This window comes from Sciurus vulgaris (assembly GCF_902686455.1).
Source record: "Sciurus vulgaris genome assembly, chromosome: 10".
NCBI classification, from domain to species: Eukaryota; Metazoa; Chordata; class Mammalia; order Rodentia; family Sciuridae; genus Sciurus; species Sciurus vulgaris.
Genome location: NC_136470.1, coordinates 109705930 through 109719575, shown reverse-complemented (window position 1 = coordinate 109719575; position 13646 = coordinate 109705930). Strand labels below are relative to the sequence as shown.

Genomic DNA, 13646 nt, shown 5'->3' with positions numbered 1-13646 from the left:
AAAATGAAAATATTACTACATGTATGCCTGTCTACATACCTATTTTTAACATTTTAAAATATAAATAAACATGTTTTATTTGGATCTTTCCAGAATATTAAGAATGTGTTCTTTCTTCATGTCTGTGTTCTGTCTTTCTGATTAAGAACTTGAAATTGAATGCAGTGTGAGAGAAATAGACGAAGCTCAAAGAAACATATCATCAGGACGATTCAGCCACAGGGATTTATAGCCAGTTATTCTCATGTAGAAGAAATTCTTTCACATATTTCCTCAAATATTTCATATATTTCACAAACAAACACACAAACAGAGGCTTGGCACAGCCATTTGCCAACCTATTGTTCATAAGCTCATGACATGCATGTAAAAGTAAACAATATATTAATTTTATGTTGTGTGTAAGTTGGGGATGAATGATGAATATATTCAGATCATGATAGTTTTGACCTAGGTCTCACATTTAATAATATTACACATCAAAGCATTTGAAAATGTTTGAAACTTTGGTAAGTGACCAGAAAATGTGAATTACAGAAATAAGACAATTCGACATTATGAGTATCTTTGATAAAAGTTTAAATGGGAGCCCTGTGAATTATCACCATCTAAGGAGACAGAGCCCCTATCCTCAGTCCCTGTGAAAGGGTAAGAACCTAACTAACTTCAATAAGCTTTAATGATAAATAAATAAATATAAATGGGATGACCTAATTACACATACTAATCTACTTCCTAATGTCCCTACTACTTTCCTTTAGCTCTCCCCAGTACCGAAATATTCTTCCACCTTTGGTTTCAGCAGAGTTGTTCTCAGTTTGCATAAAGTCTTCTGTGCCTATTTAACTCCATTGTTTTTTGATACCCCATACCCCATGCCCAGAAGTTGAAGAACTGAAAATGTGTGAGGTTATCCAAGGGATAAAGAAAATTGCAACCACTACACTAGGAAATCTCAGAGTGCAGAACCACTTTTTCTTAAAAGAGGCCCACTCCCCCACTCCCCCACTCCCACCCCGCCACTGCCACCCAGAACAGGTGTGGTGACCAGGCTTCCCATGCCCTGCTGCTTTGCTTCTTCTTTCTCTAAGCTTAGTTGTTTGGAATTAACATTTGTAAAACTAAAAAAGTAGGCAAGAGAAACTTCCTAAGTCTTCCCTTAGGCAGCTTGGCCTGCTCACCCTTAATCGTTGGGTAGGGTCTCATCACACTGGTCAGGAATTCCTGCAACCTCTCAGGTTCAGAAGTTGTCAAGAGAAACTGCTCCTTTGGCCTCTCATCTGAGATCTTATGACTGGAAATAGCTGGCCATAGGGAGGAAAGAGTTAAAGAGGGGGCCCTGAGTGGAAAAGCAGGCCAGCTGTTAGTGCAACTTAATTTATAACTTTTGATTTTAGAAACAGATTCTCACTAAGTTACCCAGGCTGGCCTCAAATCACTGGGCTTTAGCAATACTTCTGCCTCAGGCTCTTGGGGTAACTGTGATCCCAAACATACATAACCACACCCAGGTCTGAATCATAACTTTTAAGTATTATGATACATAGTTTAGAGATCCTAAAAATTGGTTATACCCATGTATTTCAATTCTGTATGAAATAGATGGGCCAAGATTTAATCAATGCTACTTACCTTTCTACCTGAAAGAACCATAACTAGCAACTACAGAAAGTAGTGAATTGATTCTAAGACTTGATTGAGTCAATTACTTATTTCAAGAGAAAGAATTTGCTTCATGATCAATTACACCAACTTCTTACTTGCTTGCTTCAAAATTTCCTCATACATTATAATAACTTCTTACCAAATTTTGTTTGAATCCCAAGAAAAGCCTATTTAATCCTTCAATGTTCCAACATAAACTGCAAATTCAGACTAGAATTTATAAATATCTTTTTTATAACCTCCCAGTGACATTTACAGAAGTTATAGATAAACATATTTTGAAATAATATTGTTTTCTCTGTATAGTAGCTTAGGCAAATGTAAATTTGTATTTGTTCTATCTAGTCAATACTTGATTACAAGTATTTCCTGAATGCACACTCAATATCGAGCACATGCTGGATACAGGCATGTTCAAAATAGTAAAAGATTTTGTTAATTTTCACAAGAAATTCACTGTCTAGGAGCATGTCTCTTAACATTCCAATCCAATGTCCCAATATTGCTAATTGATACTCCATGTTTAAGAAAAATTAGCTTCTTTATTAAGACTGAAAACACACATGAAGTTTTTTCTTTCCTAAGTGTGTAGTATTAAAAATGCAAATATGCAAGTGAAACCAAACTTGTACTTAATAGAAAATACACAAGAAGTAAAATTTTACTCTTTTTATTTATTTATTTATTTTTTTTTGGTACCAGGGATTGACCCTAGGGGTGTCTGTTAACCTCTGAAACACATCCCCAGCCCCTTTTTATTTTTTATTTTGAGACAAGATCTCGCTAAGTTACCTAGCACCTCACTAAGTTTCTGAAGCTGGCCTTGAACTTGTGATCCTCCTGCCTCAGGCTTCTGAGCCACTGGGATTACAGGCATGTGCCACTTGGAAATAAGATTCTGAGAAACTGTGAATCTCTACTATATGCCAAATGCCCATGAGAGAATAGTTTGTTTCCTATAGGCATTAATAATAAATTTTTTGAAGAGGTATAATTAATCCAACCCGGAAAGAAACAAATTTCATCCTATAGAACTAATAATAGTTTTACTATGTAGATTTTAGGCTTGGGACATATTGGTATTAGAGTCATGGATGAATAAATTGAACTGAATAATAACAAAATAATTAGTATTTAAAAATCTTGTTAAAGGCATTTTGAATCAATCCAGGGTCTTTGAGAAAGACTTATCTGAAGCATGAAAAGGAGAATTTTTGACCCACTTATATGAGATGAGCATAATGTAACCGTATTGTAAAAGCAATTGTCAAAAATTAAATTATAAATTATAAAAAGTTAGCACAACAGAAGGTTAAAAATCAACACTAAAGAAGAGGGAAAAATCTTAGTAGGGAAAGTTTTAAAGGGATTCAGAAAACATCCTGAATAATGGTCTTCTAACTAATACATTTGAAGTGCACACCACGTATTTCTTTATTTTGGAATTATCAGTATTAATTGTATAATTAATAAAGCATTTTAAGCACCCTCAGGAGTAAGAGTTTGTAAACATTATAGATTTTCACAAGGGTGACATTTTATTATAGTTTAATTACTTTGGAGATGCCTATAGACTAATCTCCCATGAAGCTGAGTTTAAGTGCAATTGAGCAGGACTGGAAATTCCTCTAGGATTATTTTTTGTCAACATATAGATGAAATAAGCAAACAATGTCTAAGTAATATTATGCAGCTCACAAAGACATTTCCCAGTTGGATTACCTCTCCCACAATACTTCATCTTTGGGTTTTCAGTAACAGCAACATCTTTCACCTCCTACTCCTTTGGAAATGAGAAAACATTTATGATTAAGCTTCCTATTTATAACACAAATTTTCTAAAGCTCTTCTTGTCTCATTGAAACATTATTTCAAGCATCTGGAAATAGCAATAGGAATTTCATAAGGAAAAAGTGATGTCTGTTTTCCTGTAAATAATGTTCCACGTGTTATTGACACTATAGGTTTACTCAATTTGATTTGTTGTGGTTTTTCTAGTAGATTGAGTGAAAGGCATGTCTCTTCTTTTCTATGATGCTCAGCTCTGTTGATGAGAATAAACCAAAATCGGGTCTGCTTCTTCTTACCTTGCTATTTCTTTCCTTCCTTCTCCTCTTGAGCAAGGTTTTCTGTCAATGTCCACTTCAGGTACCAGAATTTAAAGCTATCTTGCTTCCTCTCACAGAACGCTGGAACTGTGAGCAGATGTTGCACTTACAGAAGTGATACTGGATTAGAACAGATTTTTAGAATACAATTCCCCAGGAAAATCACAGGGTCCTAAGTCTTATAAATAAAGATATGCTTATAAATGAAAAATAAGTAAGTAGTATCCATCCTCAAACATTACTAAAAAATCAAATGATATTTCATGTTAAATCAGCAATTTGCATCACCCAACTTTTTCATAATACTCCACAATATGTGAAAATAACTTTATTTTAATATAATCATCTTTGGCACCATCTACACAATATCATTCTCAGTTGGTATAGTATAACACATATTTTGATTAACCTATAGTAGATTAATTTTAATCAATATATGAAAACTTTTCTAACATTTCCTTAATAAAATTAATAATTTGTGTATTTTTATGTTTGAAAGTAGGCACATGAATTTTCTATAAAATGTACAGAAGTGAAAAATATGTGCAAGATAAGATGAATGAATGAACTTGTGTAATATGTCTATTTTATAATGTATAGAAAAATTGTAGCTGAATGTACTTTTGGAGAAATTAGTTTTCATGTGACATTTTGTGTTTCAGAATTCCTAAGTCAGGGAAGTGTCCTCTAACCTTTATTACTGTATTAGGAAATAACATCTGAATGTCCTCAGGATGAATTTAGCTAGAAATGTCAAAAGAGCAAGGGGCAGCTTGTGGAATATCATGAAGTCATGGTGAAATGTTAATCAAGGTAATTCTATCATGAAGATGTGTGGTGTTTGAGGGAATATGTAGCAATGATGTAAGAAAGACAGCTGGTGAACAGGACAAATGGGATTGTTTATATAGCATGATCATAATAAATTAGAAATAATCAAGTATTACAAAATATTTCGCCCATATGATCTCATTAAATTCTCACATCAAAGTGATAATTAAACAACTAGAGAAACTGAGCCTGAGCAACTTAGTAAATTCTCCACATTGACAAAATAGTTTTGAAACAAGGATCTATTCTGCTACCTATTACTATGGGTTTATAATTGTGATATTCTACTCTCTTTTGATCTATACTAGACAGGGTTGTCTCCTGTGAATTGTTTCCCTAACAGTGAATTTTCCACCTGCCTTAATAGAGCATACCAGAATGAGTGTAATCCTAGCTATTTAATGTGATTAAATATTCATGATTAGCAGAATCAGGCCTGGCTGAGCCATGGGACACAGAGGTCTGACTCCCCGGAACTGGTAGTCATGAGAGACTGTTTCAGATTGCCGCTTGCTGCCACTTGCCGCTTGCCGCTGACCAGTGGGACGAACAACACGTACTCTTCAGAAGTTCATGAAGCAACTTCTGCTTTATTCAGATAACACCCTCAATATATAAGCGGTCTCATGCATATGCAATTGTAACGAGATATGTCCATCCAATCCTATTAAAAGTCAAGCAATCACCAGCTCAAGCATACATGTAAAATATATCTGTCCACGCGCTAGGCGGCTGAACTAATTATCATACAGCCAATGGTAAACGCTTCCTGTTTTTCTCAAGGTGCATTCAGCATGCCATTTGGCTCTCTGCCAGTCGCCATCTTTGGATGCATGTGGCATAACCCTGGGCCCCGGGTCTTGCCAGCCACATTTCCCCCTATTTATAAAAGAGACCATGCCTGTCTTAGGTTGTCCACAGAAGAGCAACATCCTTACCCGTCATCGGACAATGAGGCTCTAGCCCTCATTTCCTGTCTTAGGTTGGTATGAGCTCCCCATGAATCTTACCCATCTTTGACTACCGGTCCAGTACATTTAATCAGACTTGGGGGGTGAGCCAGCATCAATTGCAACAAGAGCTTGGCGAATACTGGCTGTTTCTCTGCACCGATGTATACGCATCTTGTATAAACACTATATGCACAGAACAGTTACAACACACAATAAACCTCCCACGGACAAAAACCCAAACCATTCTTTTCCCCATTGAACAGTGGACTAGAGAAATGTGGCCAATTGTAAAAATAGGAGGATATAGAATAGAAGAGTTGGTAAGGGGTACAGGATAGGGCCATGTCTTTACTATCCCCCATAGTTCACGCGAGTCTCCTCCATTAACTTGGTGAAATCGCCAACACCATCAGCGGAAGAAGCCTCCTCATCTTCTTCCTGTTTTGGGGTCTCTCTTCAGGCCTTGACCAATCTCTCCGGCACCCAAATTGACGATTGTGCATCCTGTGGGAAAACACAAACAGACCCTCGGGTCCAGATTAATACCGGATCTGGGCCTTTCCATTGTCCTGATAGAATGTCCTTCCAGAGCACTTGAGGTAGATGTTTTTTATTAGGCTCTGAATGACGGTCAGCAGCCGATCGGCCCTCAGAATCGAGATTTAAAAAATTTAAGATGAACAAGGCAACAGATAATTTGTCCTTTGGGGATCTATATGATGCCCCTATTCTGCCTTTTTGTTTATAGAGCATGCTTTTAAGCATTAAATGGGCTTGCTCAACAATGCTTTGTCCAGTAGGATTATAGGGAATTCCTGTGACATGTTGAATACCAAAGGTGGAGAGGGATACTTTTAATGCCTTAAGGATTAATTCTGCCACAGATTCAGTAAACAGAGATAAGACCTTGCTAGGGGCATAATTCATGTGAACCCATATAATAGAACCCTTTTGCCAAAACACTCCTGTGGGTAACTTATTTGTGGCCAAGACAATGAATGATAAAGGCTTAGCTAGGTCAATACGATCAAGATGAACCTTTTCCATAGCTGTTTCAGCAAGCTTGAGAGCTGTTTGAGCCTTAGAGGTAAGCACTCACTTAGAAAGGGGGTCAGAATCACCTTTAAGAATATCAAACAGGGGGCCCAAACTTGAGGTGGGTAAATAAAGGTAAGGTCTAATCCAATTAATATCACCCAAAAGTTTTTGAAAATCATTTAAAGTTCTAAGTTTGGCCACCCAAACGGTAATTTTTATGGGTTTAACCATAGTTGCATTTATGATAGATCCCAGGAAGTTTTTGGTGTCTGTCATTTGTACTTTACCAATGGCAATATGTAAGCCCCATCTTTCCAGTGACTTTAGTAAGCAATTATAACACTGCTCTAAGATAGGTTTTTCCTTATGAGCTAGCAAAATATCATCCATATAATGATAGATTAAAAGTTGAGGGTTAATTTGTTGATACACACCGGGGTAGAAATTAATCTGATTACCTTGCCCTTCCTATGGTCCTTGGCCTGTCAGCATGTTTAGATTCCATTGAGGATTGCCTGCAACTGCATTATGTCAGGCAGTATCAGAACATAACTCCTGGTTAGCCACCTTCCATTTTAATATGGCTGCACTTTTGTTAGGATTGGAAACCATACCAAATCCCCTTAAAGTCTGATCTGACAGTTGAAGTGGCCAGGTTTTGGGCCATTCTGTAATTTTGATAAAACTTTTGTCAGCCCAGTATCTAATAAGCCCTCAAAACTTTTGCCTTCTATCACTAATTTTGTCATAGGTCTATCTTTTAAATCCAATGTTATCATGACCATATTTTGGCCAGTAGAACCTAATCCTTTATTTCCCCTAATAATATTCTTTGATGGATATTGATCATGGCAGCTAGGTAAGACCAACAATTGTACTATGTGATCACCCTGAGCTATTATTGCTACACCTCTTGGTGAAGAAGCAAGGATTTTTATTTCTCATGTAAAATCAGGGTCTATAACTCCGGGGACAATATTTAATCCTTTTAAAGCAGAAGAACTCCTCCCCAGAACTAGTCCCTCTGTTCCTTTAGGTAATGGGCCGACAACCAAAGTTGGTATTGGTTGTACTCCCATCTCTGGAGTTAAAAAACAGGGTTAGAAAGGAGCTTTTTCAAAGACTTACTACCACATGTAACAATTTACCCATACCTGCATTCATAGTTTACTTATGTGTTAGCATGAATGAATTGTCCAAGTTCCTCTCCAAAATAGTATTTCCATGTTTTGCACAAAATCCAATATTTTTATTTTGAAAGGTAATGCCCCACCAATTTTCCTTCCTTTCCTGGGTCATGGATTTCCTCCTTGTTTTCTGGATCACTATAATCAGAATACAGACACTATTTAACTTCTTAATATAAAAAGGGCCCACATTCAGCACTAGTGTATTTTTCCATCCCTACCTCAATTTTTCATAAAATATCAAGTTTTTTATCTGTCCATCCACAGAAATTGATCTCCATTTTGCTAAGTCTGTTGGTCAATTCTCTGTCCACATTTTATTTGATTTAGCATAATACCTCATCTCTCTTCCTTAAAGTGCTTTTCTTAGCTAACTACGTTCAACTCTCTTTTCTTTCTAATTCACTAGGTTATTTTCTTTCTAATTTATTAATGTAATAAAAATACACTTCAACAAAAGTTCTACTGTATTTTATCCAAGTTTGAGCTGACCTGAGTTTGTGTTTATCTGATTAATCATCTTATAAGTAAAATATGAAATAATAGAAATACATTTGGGGAAAATGAATGCTTAATCCTGTAGTATTCTTCAATTTATCATATACTTATTAGAGAGGATAAATGTGAACTCTAAAGAACATAACAAATGCTCTCAGAAATGGAATGCTGTGTGGAAGGCTAAGAGATTATATGTACATTTAAGTGTAATTTTATGAGTTCACTATGTACAATGATAACATACAAGAAATATGGACAACATATATTAATTAGGAAAACTTCTTTGCATTATATTTATGTTGCTCTTATATTCAGGTTTATTTGATTTTATGCCAACTAAATTTACCCTAGTACTTTTCACAGGAATTTCAAGCAAGTCAATTCTGCCCCATGTTAAGTCTGTATAATTGTTTTTCTAAATTAAATTTATGAATCATAAAATTTATTCCAACTAAGATTAACCTCGATTTCCACTACTCTAGTCTATCAGGAAACCTTAAACTTATCAGGTAGTCTATGTAATATCTCCTCTGTATATTTGATAATCCTACTTTTTATCTTAACATCTACAATAGCAGTAAAATGATTTAACTGAAAACTGTGAAAGATACGCCATCAGTGAATATTACAAGCAAAATTTGTCCAGGTTAAAGATTTAGACAAGTACATTTAAAGATTAAATATCTAGTTAATTATACAATTTAGCTGATTTCACATTTTTCAGCAAGTTACTCTATGATCAATAATTCTGTCTAAAATGAAATAAAAAAAATTGTAGCATAACTTGTTCTTCCATAAACAAATGAGTGCTTATTTATAGTTTTTGTTTTTTAGGAATTCACACGAATTTTATATTTATTTAACTACTTATTACTCACCAAGACATATTTACCACTTACTATATGAGAAACTTTGCACTAGTAGATGCAGATCAGATACATAATTGTCCTTATTAAGAATCTTGATACTCATTTTCCTAAATTTATTGATTTGCAGTCTTTTTTATTATTATAAGATAAACGCTTCTGTTTTGTACATGACTCTTAAATCTTAATTATCTAGATTTATTTAACATTTTATCAAATGAAAACAATAAACGGATTTTTTTCATAAAAAGCTTAATTTAAAAAGATGTTTGTATGCTGCAGTTTTCTTTAATTATTTTTCATTATCATATAATGGAATATACGAGGACAATGAAAGATGAAAGAACAGATATGGGAGTAGAGCTTCAGGGTCTCTTTCTTTACTTCTCTTTTCATATGGCAGTTGAATTGCTTAAGTTAACATAAAAGAAAAATGAAAATTATGTTTTCCTGTCTTTCTGTGTATTGCATGCTATTTTGAAGATGAGTTGCTCCTTTTTACAAAGTGGCTCATCTGGACTAACTTCATTATTTTATTGTTATTGTTGTTGTTGACCATGAACAGCTTTGTTTTGACTGCTAATATGGTCTTTATTCATTACAGTGATCAGTGATATATCCTTCCCTATCATGAAATAAAGAGAGACGTTTCAGAAATAGATATGACTTAATGCTAATTAAATGTGTTCTGAAAGTGAAGACTGGAAACACCTGCATTCCTAAAAAGATTTCCCAGTGCTGTGAAGTTTAACTGCAGTTGCTGGATGGCTCTAAATTTGCTTATTTCTAACTGAAGACTAGAGTATGATCTTTTAAAGCTTCAAGTAAAATTATTACAAAACTCCAGGGATAACAGTCTCTAAAGAAATTATTGTATTTCAGTTCAGAACAGATTATTTTCTTTCATGATTTTTAAACCACCTGCTACTGCAGTTGGGTTTGTTTATTTGCCTTTATTTTTCTTGGAAATAAAAACATGCCATTGGTTGCCATTGCAAGGTACCCACTGAGTATATGTGTAACCTCTAATTATGCTCTTTTGTTAATTTTGCTGGTGATATATTTTAGATTTGCTTCTTTTTGCAAAGTAATTTGGCCAGGCATATGCACTACTGAAATGAATATGTAACATAGTATGAATGTCTGGAGGCTGCCAGGTGAGCATCTGAACTCAGGTGAAAGTGGTGGAGAGATTGAAAGATAAGCATCATCTGGGCTGAAGGAGCTGAGCAATGACCGGACTGTCAAAAGATAGAGTTCTTTGGGAAGGGCCAAGGGTGAATGGGAGAGAACTGTTTGCTGTAGAAAATGATACCGAATGCAATTTCATGAGAATTATGGTTATAAAAGAATGAAATAGGCTATTTTGTGAGGAGAGTAGTATTGCTCAAGAATGAAAATATCTATTGTCTATAATTTTATAACAATCATAATCGGTGAGACCTTTCCTACTGTCATAAAATTAGAAGCACCTGCTGTTACTGTAATAACAACTCCTGACCCTAGTATGTCAAATAGATTTTCCAGGCATTGAAAATTACTGTTGTCATGGAGAACTGCAACTTTCCAGGAAAAAGAACAGTTTTGAAGGATTAAAAAGAATATGAATTGCTGTTTTATAATATCATGATCAACAGACAATTGCTTATGTCTGGATGATATAGTTGTCTACTAGTCTGACAATTTTTACTATATGTGACTAAATAATCTAGTCGATAATCTAGATAAAGATAGTAGTCTGAAACTTCTATCTTTATTACATGATAGGGGAAGATATTATATAATCGATAATTATTTTCAATGATCTATTCCTTTAATGTTTTAATTTTGTACAGTTATATCAGGCAATGATCCCTTTGTATTAAAGAACTGAGCAAATCTTCAATTAAAATTAGGCATATTAAACTGAAATAACACTAATATTAATGTTAAATTAATATTAGCGAGCATTTGTTAACTAAATTATATGGAAATTGAGAGGATAACATTTAGATAAGATAAAATATTTAAATTATGTAAGTTTATAATGCATTAACTTTAACAGAATATTCTGCTAATGTTGATATTGAATTTCTCTTTATTAAAAATTTTTTCTATGATGCAGTCAAATTAACAAATAGGGACACATTTAATGAAAAATGATATCTTTTGTTATTATTGAATGTATTTAGAAATATGAAAGATGACAAATAGTTTTATTAGATAAACATAGTTATCTATGGAAGTAATTTACCCTAAGTCCATCCATTCAATGAAAAGGTAAGTAGCAAGTGTTACTGGCAGTAATGGAATAACACAAATCTGACAATAATCTCTGCCCTCATGGGTCTTACATAATTGAATTATAACATTTTAATGAGACATTAATTAGCTGCATATTATATGCAAGATTCATATTAAGACTTCTTTAGTAGAGATCCATTATCTTTAGATAATATGATCTATAAAAATTACTGTAAAAACATTTTCATTATCTCAAAATGTTCTATACTTTTGTAATGGCAAAGGTTTACAGTATATATAATTGTCAAAAACTTTGAAAATGCAAAATTAAAATTTATAATTAAACTGGATAATTAAAGCTATAAATTTAAGATAAAGTTAATGTATGTAGATTACATAGCAATAATGTAGATTTGTAGTAAATATGTGCTGTGGTAAATTTCACAAGAACATATGTGTGTGTATATTTAGATTTATAGATTTATACATATATATATTTATATATTTTCTTTGTTTTGCTACTAGGGATTGAACCTAGAGGTATTTTATGGTGCTTTATTACTGAGTTATATCCCAGCACTTTTTATGTTTTATTTTGATACAATTTATTGTTAAGTTGCTGAGGGTCTCACCAAATTTCTTAGGCTGGCCTTCAACTTTTCCATCCTCCTGCCCCAGCCTCCCAAGTTGCTGGGATTATAGGCATGAGCCACTGCACCCAGGTATACATATATTTTGTTATGGAATTAACAAAAAAGAAAATTGTAAGGAGATGTGGTTTGATGAAATCTGGAGATTCTAGGCCCAGGTTCATTTTTTTTTTTTTTCTATTTTAGGAAGGTAGTTTTTATTTTAAATGATATTAGTTTGTCTCTGTATGCCCCTCAGATTCCCATTATTGATGTCATACGCAGATAGCACAAGGAAGGCCTCCTATGAACTTTGGATGATTTATATAAAAATAAACCTTTGTTGTCTTACAAAGATGACATTTACCTTTCATTGGATCTTCATTTTTAGAAGCAGAGTTACACAGAGAAATTGTTTTTTGCAAAAACGAGAAATAAGCATTAGTTGTTTTTCCTCCACCTCACTGACACTCATTAATTTCTCAGTTATATTGTTTGAAAGAACTAAAAAAGAACATATCCTACCTGTTATTAATGCCAGTAACAGTTTAAAAGGAAATTTACAGCTCAAGCCTCTGAGAATAGCTATGTATGTCTGTGCCACCAATTATGACTGATTGGATTAAGAGAGTACAAGGGCAGAAAAGCAGAAGCACAGAGGCTGTTGACCTGACTCCTTTCAATCGATTCAAACAGACTAGTGTTGACCTCAGAACAGAATTATCAGCATTAACCTGAGATAAGGATGATTCAAGTGTCACACTGCTAACAAATAAAATCAGCAAAAAAATTTCTCCTCTTTTCTAAATATGTTTTAGAAAGTAAAATAAGGCCATTATGTCATAATTACATACAAGCAAAGGCAGTATATGTGATATCCTGTTAAAAAATAGAGAAGAAAGGTAGTATGGGTTACTTAGTACAAGCTTGCTGAAATCTGAGCAGTGATGATTTATAGTAAGCCTAATCCATTATCATGACTCCCTTTCTATATACTTCTTGTGCTTTCTTTTTGGATCCCTTTACTTCCACTCTGCCCTCCTATTTCTTACCCTACAAACATAGACCCAGGTCTCAGAACTTAGCTACAACTCTTACCTCCTCCGTGAGACTCTCCCTGCTTCAGTTCCCTGCTTCAGTGCCAAAGCACCCTTTCATCTTGATGTGGGCCTTTGCTTTGTGCCTGATCTTGCCCCAAAGACCTTTACCTTATGGTGGTGGAGTGGTTTCTTTAGACTTTAGGTCTATCACTGACAGAGAATGCCTTAGTAAAAGAATTATGCAAGAAGCAACTGCCAGAAAGCCATCCTTGTTGTCTATACCAACTCCTTTTAGACCACTTTTAGACACACTTCAATGTCTAAAATGTTATTTGTATTATAGAATACTCTCAATGACTGTGGAGACCAGTCTTGTTTGTTTTATCTCCAGTGCTTCACAGTGTCTGGAACATAGTTCACATTCAAATATTTGCTGAATTAATTAGCAAATGAATGAGAACAACACAGCATTGTTATCATCTTGTAATCAGTAGGCACCATTTTGCCTAATACATAATATGTGTAGTATGAGGGAAAAGACTTGTATAAAATATTAGAAAAAGGAAAAAAAGGACATTCCTGGTAACTTGTGAAGCTTCTCTATTTAG

General features: G+C 34.3%; 1 long non-coding RNA gene across 1 annotated transcript; it reads right to left on the bottom strand.

Annotated features, from left to right (window-relative positions):
- Nucleotides 1–2410: 2410 nt before the first annotated feature.
- Nucleotides 2411–13319, bottom strand: LOC306670342. Its single transcript, XR_013766384.1, has 3 exons — nt 13097–13319; nt 7750–7920; nt 2411–3951 (listed from the first exon to the last, which is right to left on the bottom strand). It is a non-coding gene; the product is annotated as an uncharacterized lncRNA (long non-coding RNA).
- Between the last annotated feature and the right edge of the window lie 327 nt (nt 13320–13646).